This window comes from Rhagoletis zephyria, unplaced genomic scaffold (genome assembly GCF_001687245.7).
Source record: "Rhagoletis zephyria isolate East Lansing unplaced genomic scaffold, Rhagoletis_zephyria_1.1 Rzeph_scaffold_02302, whole genome shotgun sequence".
NCBI lineage: Eukaryota > Metazoa > Arthropoda > Insecta > Diptera > Tephritidae > Rhagoletis > Rhagoletis zephyria.
Window position 1 is genome coordinate 24,541 of NW_016159386.1, and position 19,914 is coordinate 44,454.

Consider the following 19,914-nt stretch of genomic DNA (forward strand, 5'->3'; position numbering starts at 1 on the left):
CACTTTGTGATAACTTTAGGTACGTTTTAAATTTTACACTTTTGAATGTAAACAAAAATTATATCAGCTGTTCGTCTAACTTGCAAGTTTCTGCAAATTTTCTGTTCGCGTACTATTTTGGATATTTCTCTCTTGTGAGCGAACAGATGACATTTCGCCGGAATTTGGCAGTTGGTTGGTTTCTGCTGGAGATTTTACACGAACGCACCTAATATGCGCGGAGTTTGAGTAGGTGGGTTGCTTATCCGACTTGTAGCTTGATAACTCTTGGGGCAATCTTTGGTGATCGTATGCGCTGTGCTGTGTTGCGTTATTACTTTTTGAGTTTGCGTATAGGTTGGGTGGTGATCATAGGGGATCACTTGCTCTTTACTTGGTGGGTCTGTGATGTTTTGGGTATGACCACAGCTTTCATTTATTTTTCGATTGTGGGTGATCGATTTATTAATATTTTCTTTTATGCTAGCCTTTTTGGAATGGCCTTTATTTGAATGAACATGAAGTAACGAGATACGTCTTTTCAGACAATACATGCATTTAAATGGTGACTTGCACTCTGCCACGGTATGATTGAAGGCGAGGCAATTTCGGCATAATTTATTAGCTTTAACAAATTTTATGCGCCTTTATTTCGTGAATGTTTTAAACATTGGACACTTTTTCATAGGATGTTGGGTGTTATATAAATAACAGGAAAACACCATGTTGGAATTGGTTGGTAAAGTCTTTATCTTATTTTGAGCTTTCATTAGATCAGATCTTTGGGTAATTTAGATACGCATATATGTATGAGGATGGGGTCCCAGCTGTCTGTCCAAACCTTTTGAGTATTTAAAACGGACAGACATGTTTTTATTTTACTTTGGAGATTAATAATTTGTTTACTATCTTCTTCGTGAATACTAGGAAGATTCATTAAACCTTGGATTTGGTTGTCCACTAATATGCGTTTATTTTCGAAACGCTCGCTTAATTCTTGCCATGCCAGGTCAAAATTCTCGTCGCTAAGAGGGAATTGCTTGACGATTTGACCGGCTTGTCCTATTGTTTTATACCGGAGATGGTATAACTTTTAAGCGGATGTTAATTGGGGGTGGTTTATGTAGACGGATGTAAACATATCTCGGAAAGATTGCCATTCTTCATAACCACCGTGGAAAATCTCTGTGTCACATGGCGGGAGTTGCAGATACATGTGAGGATTTTCATCTGTGTGCAAATTCTGTGCTTCTCGGGAGTGAGAGCTTGAGGGACTTATAGCTCGGATAAATTTCAGTTGATCTAAGATCTTCGCTTTAGTCATTTCATAAGTATCAATATTAAATTGATACTTGCCTTCCGCCAACGCCAAAAAATCATTTGGAAGGTCTTCATCATCCTTCTGGAAAATTGAGTAATATGCGGCTTGTAACCGCGCCCAGAGATTGTCAATAGTTTTTTCTTTTATTTCGAGGGCCGACTCTGTTCGAGGACTCTCTATGGGAGAAGAGGTGAGTCTGGCACAATATCTCATGAAGCCATAATTTTCTATGTTAAATTTTTGCTTCGGTAGAAGTCTGGAAATAATTTAGGAGCTTTGTTCAGTTCGCATATTCAATATTTGAAAATTAATTTGTACGTAAGTAATCCAGTACGTAAAGGAGACTCTTGGTTGAGCAATTTGTTGTTTATGGTGTTTTTGTGGACTGTATGTAAATTTGTGACCAGTCAATTTTACAACTGGGATGTATTTTGTATTTTCGTTTTATATGTATTTTTATATATGTATATCTTTTTTTTGTGGTTTGGGGGTGTTTTTGGAAATATAAATTTTTGGGAGTTCGTAAATCTGCAGCTGGGGTATTATCACCAAATTTACTGCTGGGCTCACTTGCTTAATATGTGTATGTTTATATATCAGCGATGGGCAGATAGAGCTTTTACTCTGCACGCGCTTATACAAAATGTATATAAAGCTTAAAAGAGCTTTGCCCGCGGGCAAGGCAATGCCCATCACCGATATATATACATACATATGTATGTACATATCTATAAGGGCAGCGCAATTGTTTCGCTGCGTTTTGAAAATGCATACGTTTGTAAGCATGGTTATATATGCGAACGATTATGTGAAAACTTCAGAAAAACAAAGTTCTTTAAATGACCAAATAATAGTTAGTACTGCTGGGAGCGCAGAATCTATATGTATGTATGTATGTGCCTATGATTGTGCAGTTACAGTATACTGATAGCTGCACTGCTTGTGGGGGCGAAGAATAGGCGCAAAACGTAGGCCAAAAATATTTGTTGGAGGTGAGAATATATATGTAACAGCTGTGCTTTGGAATGCACGCTAATTTGGTTAGGGCATGCGCTTTGTAATTATGCGCAAATAGATCGGGTACATTTAAGTAGGTAGGCAAAGGGATCACCATGCATGTATGTATGTACGTATGTTTGTGCGTATGTATATTTAGGCGCTCACTGGGTAAGCTGAGCTAAGTTGATATTTTTTATTTCTGACAATAGAGCTTGCTTTTTGTTATTTTCTTTTTATTTTTGCAATGTAAAAAAATATACATGCATGTACATGTGTATAGATATATGTATGTTGTAACGAAGCGTTTTTGTTGCCCCGACGCTTCTTCTACAATGCTAACTAATTAATTAAAACTGGTTATTTTGGTTGGAAATTTTGAGTTCCCATCTTCAATGCTTATCTTGTTGATTCATTTTTGAAATTTCAAGGTGCAAATTTAGGAAACTGAATCTGAACATTTGAAATCTTTGCAGTTGCAATTGGTTTTCTTGGTTTGAATTTAGAAGTTTAGGTTTTGAACTCGTTGTCTTAAACTTTAGATTTTGAAATCGTTTAATTGTTCTAAACATTCCTTTTACATTGAGCAAGTCTAATCCCAGACTGTTTATACATTTTATATTTTTTTTTGAATTTTAATTTTAATTTTAATTGAAAATTTAGCAATATTGAATTCTGATTTTTTTTATTTTTCCTGTTTTTTTTTGTTTTGAATTACAAATTAATTATTTTTATACGTTTTTTTTTGAACTTAGCAGTTCTTTGTTGAATTTTTGGAATCTAGAAATAGGCGGTTTAAAAAAAAAAAAAACAACTCGGTCTTTATTATTTTTATTGAATTAATGTATCTACCCCTTTGAACTTTCCTCTTAGAATTATTTGCTTCCTTTTACTTATAATTTTTGCACATTCCTTTGATTTGATCTGAATTTGTACCGAGCGTTTGGTTAGGCTATTTGGATTATCATTACCATTATTTTTTTTATTGCATTTTTGGAGTTTTTTGTGGGAGTTTTAAATTTCGAAACAAGCGGCACCTTGTGTTTCAAGTTCGCCGTTTGAGTCGCCCTAACCTGTGGGTGGATTTTTGATATTCGATTTGAGGAATTTTGGGTTCTTAGTGATAGATTTTCCTTTTTTTTGTTAATTTTTATTTGGAAATTCCTGCGTTCACCCGCTTCAAACCTTCGGTTTCGTTTGTAAACGAGACTTGAATTTTCTTTTGCATTTATTTCTGGATTTGTAGTTTGCATAATTCGGAGGTCAGTTTGTTATTACTCGTACTGCTTGTGCACTGTTTGGTGAATGGAAGATCGGGAAGCTGAAGAACGAGTGGTAGACGATAGCGTAGTAGTAGGAGGACTTGGATTGCTCGATTCGAATCGCAGGGTAACGCGGAGTGTAGCAAGGGCTCTTGAGAACCAGGTGGTTGGTTCCATTTTTACACAGATTGATACCGGTATTCCACATCCGGTGGATTTTGTACCTACGGACAATTTGAATAGGTGTGCTGCGAGAGTGTTTGGAACGGCCAGCCAGAAGTCACGCCAGCCCAACTTTAGGGTGACCGATCAACGTTCCTTAAACGCGACCGACGACAGTTTAACGTTTTCTCGAAAAATAGAAGAGCTCTTCCAAATGTCAGAAGAGGAACAGTCAGGTGGAAGCATGCAGCCAGATAAGCAGAAGCCAGGAGGCGTGGAGTCTCAAGGGGGTGGGCCTAGTTCTGCGGCCATCAATGTCGAGCAGCTGAGCCGAATGATGGCGATGATGGCGCAACAAAATGACATGATGGCAGAATGCATGAATGAGGTCCGCCACATGCGAGACAACGTCCTGAGCCTCAATAACCGGGTAGCAAAAGTGGAGATCTCCGTAAGAGCATCGGAAAACCGGCCAACTATGGCACCAACGCCCGAAACTGCCAGGAATAGAAACTCTGGATCAGACCGACAGGGATCAGGTGAAGGATCCGGTGATGGTGGCGATTCTCGATTTAAGAATGAAGCAAAAAATTGGAAGAAGATAGATTTGGAAAAGTGGCATATAAAGTTTGACGGTTCATCTAAAGGTATAACGGTGCAGAGTTTCCCTTTCCGCGTAGAAAAAATGAGGGCTCAGTATGATATCTCCCACTACCAGCTTTTTACAGACTTTCATTGCCTGGTCACCGGTAACGCCTTGAAGTGGTACTGGCAAGTGCTCGAGGACCATGCCGACGATCCGGATTCCGGATACCTCGAGCTCAAAGCGGAGTTGTTGGGCCACTTCAGGACTGCCGAGCCGGACTGTGAGGTTATCCGAGAAATTATGGAAAGGAAGCAGACCCCGCAGGAAACCTTCGAGGAGTTTTATGGCGACGTACATAATTTGACCTTCCGTCGTAAGAAAAAGATCCTGGAGCATGAGTTAGTAGGCATCATTAGAGGGAATCTGAAGCCAAATTTAGCAAATTTAACTTTCGGAATGCAAGCGAGCTGAGAAAGTTATTAAAGAAAATAAGAACAGACCGAGAGCAGTAAATGAGTTGGAATGCACAGCAGATGAAAAGGTAGATGGGAAGGTAGAATATAAGAATGTGGAAGCGATAGATAGGGCTCAGTGTAGTAAATCTCAAGAGGCAGTGTCACTTCCTAAAAAGGTGTCCTCGTCCGCAAATGCCAAAGTCCAAAATCCTGCTATCCATTCGTTTTGTCCGTCCCCTTTTCACCTTATGTTATGTTTTTCGTGTGGCTTACCGGTCGACCACTATGTCAAAAACCCACTTGACGCCCAGAAGGAAGGTAAATGTAAGTCTAAGTTCCACAATATGATTTGTTTTGCGGGTGGTAGTGATTCGTCCTTTTGTGTGTACAAGCCAAACCCGGGAAACCCGAAGCTGGCGGAGATCACCGGGAACTCCTGCCAGCAGAAGGACCTCCCGAATACAACCCAGTGAGTATTTTAAAGAGAGAGATCGGTAGTGAAGTGCTTAAGGATAGGTTAGGAATAGTAAGGGATAAGGAAAGTAAGAGTCTACACCAGAGAAAATTGGAGTACGAAAAGGCACGTAGGCGTATCTTTTGCGAAGAGGTGACTAAGAAGGAAAGGAGTAGGAACTTTGAGAAGATAAGGAAAATGGGAGAAAAAAATATAATCTGAAGAGAATTTGTAGGACGATTACTTCGACAATAGTTACGCTAAAAGGTGATAACCGATTCTTCGCGAAGACAAAAATAGGTGCTCATGACGTATTAGCACTTTTGGACTCAGGTGCAGGTGCCAGCTGCTTGGGCAAGAATGCGGAAAAGCTCCTCGAAGGCAAGGAAAGCCTCAACACCGATCAAGGGCCAGGGTATCCGGACACTGCCTGTCATCTGGGATGACAATGCGCGAGACCTCCAATTTTTGATTGTTCCGGGGCTTCAACAGGAAGTATATCTTGGCGTCGACTTCTGACAGGCATTTGGCATGAGTGTTGTTAGCAAGGGTGTAAGTGCGAATGTGAATGGTTCTGTTGTTGCGGAGCTTGTGCCCGCCGAGGGTGACTTAACTTTTGATGCAGTTCAACATGATCTGACCTATGACCAAAGCTTGGCGCTAGAACAGGTAAAGGCACAATTTCCCTCCTTTGCTGTGCTAGGATTAGGCAAAACTGATAAAGAGGAGCATGTCATTGAAATTACGAATGAAAACCTCCCAGTGAAACAAAGGCACTACCCTATCTCGCCCGCAGTCCAAAAACATGTTTACGCAGAGTTAGACAGAATGCTGGAAATGGGCGTGATAGAAGAAAGTAGTAGTAGTTGGAATTCTCCAGTTTCGCTTGTCATAAAAGGTAGAAATAATAGACTTTGCTTAGATGACATGATGAAAAATAAATGAGAGAACGGCCAAAGATGCCTACCCACTTCCTCACATCGATGGCATCTTAAGTAGATTACAGAATACTCGATTTATTTCTGCCGTCGATTTGAAGGACGCATTCTGGCAGATACCCTTGGAGAGGAAGTCTAGAGAGAAAACCGCATTCACAGTGCCTGGGGGACCTCTTTATCACTTCAAAGTCATGCCTTTCGGGTTATGCAATGCTGCTCAAAGCATGTGTAGACTGATGGACAAGGTTATACCCGCTTCTTTACGTGAGTCCGTGTTCGTGTATTTAGAGGATTTGCTAGTTTGTTCTGAAGATTTTTCGTCCCACTTGTCTTTGTTAGAGAAAGTATCTAGGTGTCTTCGTGAAGCTAAATTGACTATAAACGTTGAAAAGAGTAAGTTTTGCTTTAAAGAAGTGAGGTATCTCGGGTATGTTGTTGGGAACGGGTGTATTCGCACAGATGCAAACAAAATAGCGGCAGTTAGAGACTTCCCGGAACCACGGAACCAGAAGCAGCTCCGGCGGTTCCTAGGGATGTCAGGGTGGTACCGTAGATTCATTCAGGACTACGCGACCATTGCAGCCCCGCTGCACGACTCCCTCACTAAAGATAAAATAAAGAAGTTTACGACGACTGACGAAGCTAGAATGGCCTTTGAGCGATTAAAACAGAGCTTAATATCGGCACCAGTTCTGACGCACCCCGACTTCAACCGACATTTCTATATTCAATGCAACGCGTCGACTGACGGTGTGGGTGGGGTACTCTTCCAGTTGGATGACGAAGCTACCGAGCGCCCAATAGCCTATATCTCGGCGAAATTAAATAAGGCGCAACGAAATTACAGCATCACCGAATTGGAATGCTACGCGGCGGTGCTTAGTGTAAAAAGATTTAGGCCATATGTTGAGGGACTACCCTTTACGGTAATCACTGACCACGCCAGTCTGAAATGGTTGATGAACCAGAAAGACCTGTCTGGCAGACTCGCGAGGTGGAGCTTGAAGCTGCAAAGCCTTAATTTTGATATACAACACCGGAAGGGGTCCCAAAACATCGTACCAGACACATTGTCTCGCGCCGACATGGAAGAAATAACCATGAATAGCCGAATGTTAGAGGTGTGTCTCGATTCGCCATTCTTCAAAACAGAAGAGTACGAAGCACTGAAAAAGACCATGACAGACAACGGAGACAAGTTACCCGAGCTAACTATATCGGACGGACACAATTTAAGTAAGGGGATAAATTTCAGCAGGACCACGCCTGGAAACTCTGGGTTCCGACGGAGTTGCGTCGTGGGCTAGTGGAATCCTCGCATGATTCACCTTCTGCGGGTCATGGAGGTGTTCACAAAACGCTGTGCCGGATCCGAGAAAAATATTATTGGCTGGGAATGGTAACCGATGTGCAAAATTATATAAAAAAATGTGATATTTGTAAAGGCAGCAAAACCCAAAATGCATTTCACAGGCCTCTGATGGAAAAACAGCATATTACCGAAAGACCTTTTCAGCGTTTATTTATTGATTTTATGGGTCCATACCCGCGTACGTGTAGTGGTAATGTCTTTGTGTTTGTGTGTTTGGATCATTTTACGAAATTTGTGTTCTTGAAACCGATGCGAAGTGCCACTTCAGCCAATGTAATCAAGTTCCTTGAAGACGAAGTGTTCCATATCTTTGCCGTTCCCGAATATGTGCATTCCGACAACGGGAAGCAGTTTGTTTCAGAAATGTTCAGTGCATTCTTGGAAAAGTACGGAACCAATCACATTAGGACGGCTTTTTATTCTCCCCAAGGCAACGCCACGGAAAGGGTAAATCGCTCAGTACTGCATGAAAACCAAAGAAACTGGGACAAACACATCAGTGATGCTGCTTTCGCCCTGCGCAGCGTGGTGCACACAGCAATTAATAGTTCCCCGTACCGTGCCCTCTTCGGTATGCCAATGATACAGCATGCTGCATCATATGAGCTGTATCGAAGACTGGGTACGGTTGGGGAGGCAGATTGCGAGGTCGAAGCAGTAGCGGATAAAGCCCAGTTAATGAGAGACAAAATAATGAAGGAATTGAAGTTGGCCTATGAGAGGAGTAAGAAAACATTACACTAGAAGCAGGGCAGTTAAATTTCAGATTGGACAAGTGGTATACCGCCGCAATTTTAAGCAAAGCTCACAAATGGAAAATTATAACGCTAAACTAGGTCCAAAGCAAATTAAATGCGTGGTGCTTAGAACAATCGGAAACTCCATGTGTGGACTAGGTGTCACCAGTGGGAAAAGAAACCCCTATTGGGTATACCATGCTAAAGATATTTTCGTAGCATAGATTTATTGCTAACGGTATAACATGTTGTAGTACTGTGTGTGTGTGTATGTTAATATGGGTGTGTAAATTTGTGTTTGGTCTATTCTATCTATTAAGTACCTGATTATTTCTTCCTTTTTTTATTGGCTTCTTTTATTAATTAATTCATTTCATTACTTATTCATTTATTTAAATATTTACTTATTTGACCATTTACTCGTTTTTACTACTTGACCTCATGTGCATGAACTCTGTGATATTTATTTATATACGTACATATTTATTTATTCAGTTTTTTTACTTGACTATGCTGCATTTAACTCTGTGATATTTATTTTATTTTTTTGTCATACATTTATTTATTGGTTTATATATTTATTTATTTATTTACTTATTAATTTACGGATGCGTATACTTACCCAGGTCTCGACCTTTCTTTTTGTACGATGTTTATTATTTTACTATTGACTCCTGGTATAAGAACCCAACAGCTGTGATATAGGATAAGTATCTCATTCGGTGGTATAGTGACTTTTAGAAGTTGTGAGTAGAAATGTGACCGTGAATAGCTAGACTAGAATATAGTGACAATCGGCAGCAAATAATCTGAAGCCCGGCTCTAGGTCGTGGGTCGAAGCCACACGTTGGCGATACGAAACCCGTGTTTTAAATTTCTTTTTACGCACACGCTCCATGTGACAGGCACCATCGGCGGGTGCGAGCCTGTAACACAGCTTTCACTTGGCATGAATGTGTAAGCATGCATGGGTGCGTAGGTACCGGAGGTGGAATTATCTATGTATGTGTAAATTCGATGTTCGTTTATACACCACTCAGCGGTAGAGCCAAAGGTTTGAAGCTCCGCTAGCCCTGCAGATAGGTAATGCAGTTTTAGCGTATGTGTGGGTGTATCTAGAAGTTGAGTACTTTCGCTTCGGAAAATAGCGGCCTAACGGAGGCGGAGTGACTTCTTTGGCCTGATTAGCCTTAATAAAGGAGAGCGGATGGATCGAATCAGTTAGTCGAGCAGAAACTATGGTGCAGATTCAGTGTCAAACGGTCGTGAAAATTATAATTGGTAAAGCAAAGCGTGGGTGAAATTTCTAGTTTATAATAACAAAAAAAAAAATAAATAAAAATAAAAAAACTGTTAGTGTGCGAAAGTTTTACGCGGATTTGAACCGGTTAGGTGCAACAAGCGGAATTTACCGGGATACCGTCGTCTGCACGGGCCACCAAACCCGTTGAAATAAAATACGGATATTGAGTTGCGTATATACATATATATTTTTCTTATTTAGTTTTTTTATAAAGAAACAAAATTGTTTGGTAATAAAGTAGAAAAAAAAGTGAGCAACTGAGGGCTATGTACGTAGTGGCTTCTGTACCGACCCACAAGCTTGTGTTAATATGTATGTATATAGATGTACACGGGTGCATATAAAAAGAAAAAAAGGGGATTTTTTTGGTGATATTCGAGATTTATTTGATAATCTATCCTGGCGCAAGAATTCAGTGAATGATGTAGTGGCGCTAGTCACTAAGTTACAGATAATTAAATCTAATGACTAAAGATAATAGCCCTCAGTGATAGTTTCACACAAAGTCATGGGGATAAAACTTTTTAAATGCTTTACGAATCGAAAGTTGCATGAAAGTGCCCTATTGTAAAGCCGATGCAGTTAGTTATGGCTTCCTCTAGAGAAAATCATTGTACTAAGTAGTTTTTTATGTGTTTTTAGGTCGCCAGTACTAAGACAAAAGGACCTCGTAAGAAAAGAATCAACATACAATACCAACAACAGCGTCATACTGCAACGAGTCACATCACACCACTACTGACCTGACACAACATAAGAAAAAGGTAGTAGCCCACGCACACATACGCACCTGCACGTACATACCCTCAACTTACAACACGGGTGAGCGGCAAGTAAAGTACACTCACACTGGTACAAACGAAGAAAGCGAGAAGTAAATAGACCACCACCACTAGACTACGATCAGCTGTGCGGATATATACATAAGCACCTGGCCCGGTCATCGGCCGCTGCACAAAAGTAGCATATACTACAAAAAGGCAGCTGTCAAAGGAGCAACAACAACAACATCGTTCTGCGAACTGGAAGTGGAACTTACCATAGCGAGAGAGAGCGGGCTGAATTGGCTGGAGTGGATCCACGCAGAACTACTAACATCCATACATCAGCGAGCGGTCAGCAGAGGCGTGACTGCACAGCGTGCGCCGGCGAACAGCCTACCACCGACAACCAGCAGCGCAGCCTAAGTTTAGTCTATCTGTCGAGTTTTTTTGAGTTTTTTTTTAATTTACTTTTTTTATTACACTTTTTTTAAACTTAAAATTCCGTGCTTGTAAGTTAGCATTCCCATTTTTTTTGCTCTCAAGCTACGAGTTGTTCGGTTACACCTGGCTGTTATTCGTTGTATTATCTTTAAGCCGCGTGGGTAGGATATTTGTTTGTGTTTACTCGCGTTCGTTGCTTATATACTTAAATTTTCGTTTCGTTTAGTTTTTCTTTTTTTCTTTTAGACCGCGTTTTTTTTTTTGTTTCACTTTTTATTCATGGCGGTGAATGCATTTGCCGTTTAGCTTTATTAAGCGCGGCATCTTTGATGCTGTTTGGTTGAACAAAGTAAGAGTTTTTAGCGGAAGGAAATTGCGACTCGCTTGCTGCCCGCAAACGCAAGCGAGTGATCGGTAGACTAAACAGCAACGGGCTCCGCACCGCGGCTGTCACTAATGTATGTATGTTAAAATATATGTATATTGCTTTCCAGCCATCCAACGTCCTCTCTGCATGTGGGTACCTTCGCGGGACTGGTAAGGTGAGTGAAGAGAAACATTTTTTTTCTATACATACACATATATATACGTACACACATAAATAGACTTAAGTATTAATTTTGTTTTGATATCGATCTTCGCTTTTGCTATTCATTCGCGGTTTTGTTATCATATGCACGCATATTTATGTACATCCATCCTTGTATGTATATACATATGTACAACCTAAAGAAATAAAAGAGGTATTCACGCAGTAAGCCGTTCCCCTGAAAAAGAAAGGTATGGGGGTAACACCGAGGACTAGTGAAATTTTGTCTCATCCTTCAATTTTTTCATTTTTTATTTTGCCTAGGTACGCATACACATAATTTACTTATTTATCTACCAATTTTTGTATACCATTTAAATGCTTCGTTAATATTGAATATCAGTTTTCCACAGTTCTTTTGTTGAATGAATTGAACTAGTCTTGTAACTGAATTTATTTAATTTTAATTTAATTTAATGATTGTATCATTCGTTTTGATTTTGGTTTCCCTGAAGTAGTAGGTTAGTTGAATAGAGATATTTATGAATGCATATTGTAAAATGAAGTAGGAACAAAAACTGATGAATATCTTACCAATATTTTTAAATAGTTGAAAGGGTAGTGATATAAAGAAAATGCAGTGGTGAATTCGTTGAGTTTGGTGTGTGGGTTAAACTTGGGCTTAGAAGGGGACGTGAGGGTGCCGACTGATTGACTGGACAGAGAGAGGACAGATGGACTACTAGACAGACGGATATGTCAGACTAAGGGGGCGTTGCATCAACGTTGGGAGTCGGCGCAACACCCATGGCTGCACAAGCAAGAAACGCAGAGGGGTTGGGACGACTCCATCTGACAGGACGGGCCTCCTTCTTTCGATTTCACTACTGACGCCGCTGAGTGGCGCGCTGCTAACGTCTATAAGTGCTGTTCTGGCCACGTCGGTATGCAGCGCTCTTGCAATGTGGGTTGCGCTCTAGTCGCGCCAATGAGCGTTCTGATGACGCCGGTGATTATTGCTCCGGTGACGTCGGTATGTAGCGCTCTCGCAATGTCGGAGAGTAGCGCTCTGGTCGTGCCGGTGAGTGGCGCTCTAACAACGCTGGTGGGTAGCGCTCTGGTGACGCCGGTATGTGGCGCTATCGCAATGTTGGATAGTAGCGCTCGGGTCGTGCCGGTGAGTGGTGCTCAGTCGATGACGTCGATGGCCAGTGGCGCTCTTGGTCGCACTGATAAGACGCGCTCTAGTTGTCGGCGAACGAGCGGGTGTCATCCGTGCGCGGCTCACGGTAGGCTGTGGCGAGTGGTGGATCAAAGCCGATTTCAAGCTCGAAAGAGTGAGGTTCAGTCCGTATCCCCCCCTCGCTCAGATCTATGGCTTTCTACTTCCGAATGGTGGATGTCTTGTGGTGGTTCGAGCCGACGCAAAAGCAATCCCCCCAGTCAGTTGTAGGCGTTCGACCGCGACCACAGCTCCGTGCGGACTGACTGTTGAGCGGCTGTGTTCTATCTTTAATAGGCTGCGTGCTTGATGTTGCGTGGTCGTGAAGCTACAAGTTTCTGTGTGATGTTGCGTTGTCATGGCAGCGAAGATGCTGCTGGGTGTTGCTATGACTTGTTACGTGGCTGGCTGCTTTGGCTTGTGTTGCTGTGGTTTAATGTGTGGCTGGTTGTTTTGATGGCGGGTATTTGTGTGCGCCAAATGTCTCAGGGATATTTGGTCCTCACACTCCCCCCCACTTCGGTGATCTTGGTCCCTCTTGATTGGCCGAATGTGCGCTCTCCACCGATGTAGGACGATCGTATAATTTTCGGAGCGGAACTTCATATCTCGTTGAGCTCCCTTGCGCGCGACTGTCGTGTGTGCGGCGGCTACCGGTGTGGTAGACGTAGACGCGTGCAATGGCTTCCGTATGGGCTTCGGATGCTTGTTTCCTTGCTTGTGCGTAAGTACCGTGTGCGGAGACGGAGTGTGCCGTGGCAGCGCGTGTCGCGTCGACTGCGGCGTATGCGTTGACCACACGTATGGCTGCAGCGCGCCACGCGGCGGCAGTGTGTGATTTTCCTAAGACTTTTACTTGACACGCCGTTCGGTGAACTACTGCTGGGTGTTACCAGCGGTCCGGTACCCTCTGTGATGCGCGCTACGGTATGCGTCGCTAAGGCATGCTGTGTAGGTATTTTGGTTAGTACGATATGGTGGCAGCCACAGGAAATCGTCGTCGCAATGCTGCCTAGCGCGTCCAGACCAAGTATGACATCATCAACTGCGCCGGGCATGACATTCAGTACCGCGTGGTGGTATGACTTTCCGATGTGAACTCAGCTCTAACGGCTTCAAAAATCCTGCTGATGGTGCCATTGGCCATGGATACCTCGATGTCCACGGTTATCTTCTCCTCGTTCCCAGAGCTTAACATGCGTTCCGCTAAGTTGGCTGACACGAAACTTATCGAGGCGCCTGTGTCGAAGACGGCCTCCGCCAATTCCCCGCCAAGCTGTATTGGGGCGTAGATTCGGCCATGTTCTTGACGCATGGTTGCGAATTCGCCGGGTTTTGTCCATGGTGGGGCTGCCCGGTCGCAAAATAGCTTTCGCGCGTTACGGCATCTCCTAGCGTTATGTCCTTCTTGACCACACCTTCTGCATACGTTGCTTGGGTTAGACTGGGTCGTGGGTCGTTGGTGGTGCTGTAGGTTCCTCGCTGCCTTGTGCGGTGGAACTGGACACCGTTGGGCCGAACGCTCCGATGGATGTTGATGAGGTGATCTGTCCGACCGTGTAGGCGGCGCTTCAGGGTAATTTCCTACAACGTGACTCGCGACTTCACGTCGGGGCGCTTCTGACATTCGGCGTTGGTTTTCGAGAATGCCCTCGTATTCTTCAGCGAGTGAATAATCGGGGTGACTGTTCTGAAAGATCCTTTCCAATTGTTGCTCCCTGCTGCACCTGGCACGGCGCATCAAGCTCTGTATCGCGAGCACGTAGTCCTTGTACTTTTGCCGTGCGTGCTGTCTTTGCTGCCGTATGTCATCCTCTAGGCGCTCGAAATACCGTTTCGGTAGGAAGAAGCTTAGAAAATCTTGCTTGAAAGGGTCCCAGCTTTTCCAGTGCTCGTTGTTGTTGCAGTACCATTGGAGGGCCTTGTCGCGTAGTAGCTCGGGCATGATTTTTGGGAGTAGGTCTAGATCAAACGTGTATATCTCGGCCAGCTCCTCTAGGCGTTCCACGAAGTCTAGCGGGTCTCGTCCACCGTCGTAAGTTACTGACCACTTCCGTACCTGGTGAGCGCGATAGACACCAGATGCTCTTTGTATTCGTTATCCAGCCACAAGGTGTTCGCCGATTCCGTCATTTTACTCATTGTTATTTGGTGAAAAAATCCCTTTTGGCGCGTGTACGATCTACCGAGGGTCCCTGCTCGGGCGCCAATTGTAACGAAGCGTTTTTGTTGCCCCGACGCTTCTTCTACAATGCTGGAGTATACTCGCCATGTCCAGGGTTCGTTGCAATAAATTTGTAGTTTCGGGGCTATGGTAAATCGTACTTTATTATTTAAATTTCCTTAATTTCCATAGAACATATAACAAAGAAAAAGATCACGTTTGATTTGCTTGACCTTGGTTTGTCGGTCCAAACAGGAATCTTTATTTACGGTTGATGGATAGCTCGTTTCCAATGGATGGTGGCTGACTTACGTGTAATGATTTTGTATTACCGGCTTATGGTGACTCAATTTCTGTGAAATGAATAGTCCGGATTTGATGCTCACAACTTCTTTATTCTACGCAAGAACATGGCTGGGGTTTTGCCGGAAGGAATGTGACGGCACCTTTTGCCTCTATTAATTTCCACTGAGGGGTGAGTATCGACTCCCCGAATGTCGCCAGCTTTTAATACCAGTTCTTAATCCACTTTAATTACTTGGTTGTAATTCCGTTCTTGTAAGGGCTGATGAGTGTGGTTCGCTCCGTATCCAATTCCAAAAAAAAGAAGAAATATCTGTCTAGCCTCGTGGTATATCATCACCGATTCTTTTATCGTATATCAGTGTGGCCGTTTTCATAGTTTATACCGATATGATGGTTCGTGTCTTGAATAACTATTGGTTACGTACATTTATCTGGCAATGGCCCCCCTTTCGAAGTTTAGCTTTGACAGTTTTGTTATGTTTACATTTCTTATAATCGTTCTTATGTCTATTATTTGGGCAATAAAAATAATAGATCATTATCCCCCTCTCATCTTCAGCGACACGTTAACAAAAAAATGTGGAGCGTTTAGTAGGGATATGAGAATGGTGGTTCGAATGCGATTCACTGGCTGTGGTTTGATGGACGTTAGACCTTACATTGAAATCGTTCTACATGATCTTCATCAACCCCATCCTGACTCGTTCAGTTCGCCTCTGAGCGCATATGTATGTACACATGTTCCGTCTTTCCTATTTAGTTTCAGTACGCATTACGTAAGCTACGGTAGATGAAAGTCATTGGTAAATGATTTGGCTATGAACCTTTATTTGTTTGCTTTGATCGATTTAACAGCAATATACTGAGGATATAATATAACAAAACTATGGATATAACAAAACTAAACTTAATTAATTTATTCAGTAATTCATTTCATTTACAACGTAATGATTACTTCAATATCATTCTTCTTTTTTTTATTTTTTTATTTTTTTATTTTTTATGGGTTCTCCCGAATTCTCTTTCAGAAAGCGACGAAAGATTGGGTTGGCGCAAAGCATCTCTGCGACGAACGGGTTTCCCGGAACATACGGTTTCTGTCGGGGTGGTTTCGGTGGATGTTAAGAGTAGCCTGCGCCGTGGCAGATCGATGGTGCGGATGAATCGTACCGCGCGTGATGTGGTTGGTTGAACAGTGGAAGTGAGGACAGCGTAGACGGCCCCATGGTTGGAGTTCGAATGCTCCGGTCCCTATGGTGCAATTGCTGTTGGTACGTTTTCAACAGGTTCCTCGCATGCATGTCCACTTGGGTTAAGAGGATCACTAGAGTTGGGTCCCCTGTGGTCCTTGGTGTGTTGGGTTCGGTCTCGGATACCGGAGTTGCATTAACCCCCTGCTTTTCTTCGGTTTGTACGGCCACCGTCTTCATTTTCCCGCTTTGTGGTAGCATACCAGTCGAAATGCTAGGTCCCGGTTGACACCATTGTACACCCGCAAAGTTGCCTCGTAGTGAAATGGGTAGTATGGCGTACGGAAACCGACAATAAAGGCGGTGTTGTCGAACATGTTGCGTGGTACGCCTTTGGCCAGTGACGTCCTGAAGTCGCTGAAGCCGATTTGGTCAGGAGAACTGATACGTAGATAGCCGATTGCGGCACGGTGTGTCGGCTCGTCATGCCACTGGGCGAACAGGACGCGAATTTCCCCGCCAGTCGCTTGTGACTCGAATGGCGGTGCATAGACATCGAGGATCGAGGACCGAGGACTTCTCTACCCCACGCAACCGCAACCTTGGGAATCACGGCCAATGGGGGTTTTTGCGCTTTAGGGTCGACCTCGAGCGCGAATATCGGCAACGCGTCCTTGTGGTCCCACTGCCACTTGCTGGCCAACCTTCACATACGGCGGGAGTACCATTGTTCTGAAATGGCACTTGAGAGTTAGTTTGAGGATAACTGTGAATCGAAACGGGTGTGGATTTTTACTATGCACCATTACACACAACCAACCCCGTTACTACGTGTACCGCTTACCTCGTCTACTTATAGATATTTAGCGTGCGTAAACGTTTGTGACGGAGAAAATCCCAAGAAAAGGGGCGTCGGTTTTGCGTATTTACCTGAAGATGGCCCTTTCTGTTCGACTAGTGCCACTACCAAGTTATCGATATGCGATTTATCCGATTGTGGCGGATCGATTACGCTACGGATGCGTTTCGAGCCTAATGGGATATCACATTTGTTTTTGTTTGCTTAAGAAGCCAGGTACCCTGTAATAAGGCAGAATCAATGGAATATGGAGGCCCGCCATATATTCATCGAAATCCTTGAGAAGGCGAATGTACTGAATGAGTTAACGTGTTGTGATTAAATCGGCGGAATAATTGCCAAGCACTCGGTGTTTAGCATCGCTCAGTTCATATGAATTCGAACCAAGTTTCCGTGAAACATAAGCTCTAATTTTTGGTGGCGCTTGTTTTTGGGCATGGCCCTCTCCGGCCACGGACTGTTTAAGATTGGGAATGTACACTTCCGAGCCTATCTCGAAATGGCTTTCTCTTTTGCGGGTTAAGGCCCGTTGTGCGGTTTGTTGATATTGTTCGAACTGTTTGTCTCGAATTTCATCAGCCAGAACTTTACGCTGTTCCACATCCTGTGTATGGTATGGATTTACATCCAATAATAATTTATATTCGTTTCCATCTTTCACATATTCACGACCAGTGTGCAGAAAATATGGCGTGTAGCCCGTGTCTGAATGCAGTGAAGTGTTAATATCATGAATAACACGATAAAGATGGTTTTCCCAGGAGGAATGTTCAAAAAGGTCAGCCATGTGAGCACGTAATCCAAGTTTAATGCTTTTGTTTGTCGCCTCTACCTGATTGGCTTGTGGATGGTACAAAGGCGTTTTCATGTGTTTGATGTTATAATCGGCGCAAAGCTTTGCGAAAGTTTGACTGATGAATTGAGTACCATTATCTGATATAATGAGTTCGGGGCAGCCATTCACCGTGAATATATGTCGAAGATAATTGACTACGGATATGGCGTTTGCATTTTTCATGGGCTGCGCCCAGACATATCGCGAGTAACAGTCGATGGCTACGAAGATCCATTGGTTACGATTTTTAGACATGGGCCGCCTACCGATGAAGTCAATCGATAATTGCCTACCCGGTTGGTTTGGTTCTCTATATTCGCCGTGAGGTGTTTTGGTGCTCTCATTACTTGGTTTAATGCGGTGACATAGTTCACATTGCCGAACGTACTGGTAAACGGACTCATACATGTTTGGCCAGTAATAGCGTTGTGAGATACGTCTATAAGTTTTCCAAACACCCTGATGCGAATGTTGGTTATGATTTTCATCGAGGACTTTTGCTCTGTCAGAAGATGGTACACGAAGTGTCCACAGTGTAGTGTTAATATTATTTACTATTGTACTTTGTTCATTTTTGTACTTTGTTATTTTTGAAATTATTGAATTAAGTTCTTTTTCAATTTATGTAAATCAAAAAGAAAATTTTTGATTACTTCAGAATTTTTTCTTCTTTGAAATAAAAAAATACGTTAAATTAAAAATAAGTTTATATAAAAAAAAATTTCTTTAAAAATACATTTCTATAATTAAATATGCTACAATTGGCGATCCTGCCAGGAGAAATATAAGAAATTACATTAATTGTAGCGTATTTAATTATAGTATTATATTTTTAAAAAATTTTATTTTTATATAAACTTAATTTTAATTTAACGTATTTTAAATTTCAAAGAAGAAAAAATTCTGAAGTAATCAAAAATTTTCTTTTTGATTTACATAAATTGAAAAAGAACTTAATTCAATAATTTCAAAAATAACAAAGTACAAAAATGAACAAAGTACAATAGTAAATAGTATTAACACTACAATAACATTGTATGTATTATGTAAATCAAAAAGAAAATTTTTGATTACTTCAGAATTTTTTCTTCTTTGAAATTTAAAATACGTTAAATTAAAAATAAGTTTATATAAAAATAAAATTTTTTAAAAATACAATTCTATAATTAAATACGCTACAATTGGCGATCCTGCCAGGAGCAATATAAGAAATTACATTAAGATGATATATTGATTTTGTACACTTGGTTTGTTGCTCCGCGGTACTAGTCCACAGAAGATGAGATGTTACACCAAAATGTTGAAGGGCAATGCGTCGCAATAGTCAGCCGTGAAAAAGAGTAGCACCATTGCGAGCAGCTGGCATATTCCAACACGCACTACTACCACAACCGTTATCCCCACCACTTGAATCACAGCAGCCGCAACATCAGGAAGCAATATCCCCATTGCCTTTTGTTGAAGATCAGCAATCACAATTAGTAGAGCAACAACAGCAACAGCTTCTAACGCACCAATGCGCATTCAACGACACTAGCAAAATTGCCAATATCATTGATGCATCTGCATTAGAAGCAGTCACTGGAGAAGCTATTTTAAGTGCTGAAATTGCATCAACCAGTCAACAACAATCACATAACCAGCTGCAGCAGCGTTCTCAAGATCAAGAACAGCAACCGGAAAGTTTGAGCGGTGCTCAATGCTCCTCTTTGAGCGTAATAGGAGAAGTTCCAGCTGGTAGTAGCGCATTAACAGAACGAAACAAAACATCTCCAACATCACTGCCATTGCTGCTGCAGGAGGAAGAAGACGAAGAAGCGGACACAGGCAACGAGGCTAGAGCATCGAAGTCACCCGCAGCAGTAGCGGCATCAGCAGCGACCGCAGCAGTAGCGCTAACATCAACAACAATCTTAGTTTTACTGGTGAGCTGTATTGTATAACTTTAGCGCTAGTTTTGTTGAAAATAATTAAATACAGAGTTTAATTGTTATTTATTAAATATTACATATATAATATTTAATTTTTTAATTGTAAAC

The 19,914-nt window shown here is 42.2% G+C and overlaps 1 long non-coding RNA gene across 1 annotated transcript; it reads left to right on the plus strand.

Moving 5' to 3' along the window:
- The first annotated feature begins 704 nt into the window (after positions 1-704).
- Positions 705-16,729, plus strand: LOC108366519 (uncharacterized). The gene is made up of 3 exons (XR_001848099.1): positions 705-714; positions 8,246-8,249; positions 16,194-16,729. It is a non-coding gene; the product is annotated as an uncharacterized LOC108366519 (long non-coding RNA).
- The last annotated feature ends 3,185 nt before the right edge of the window (positions 16,730-19,914 follow it).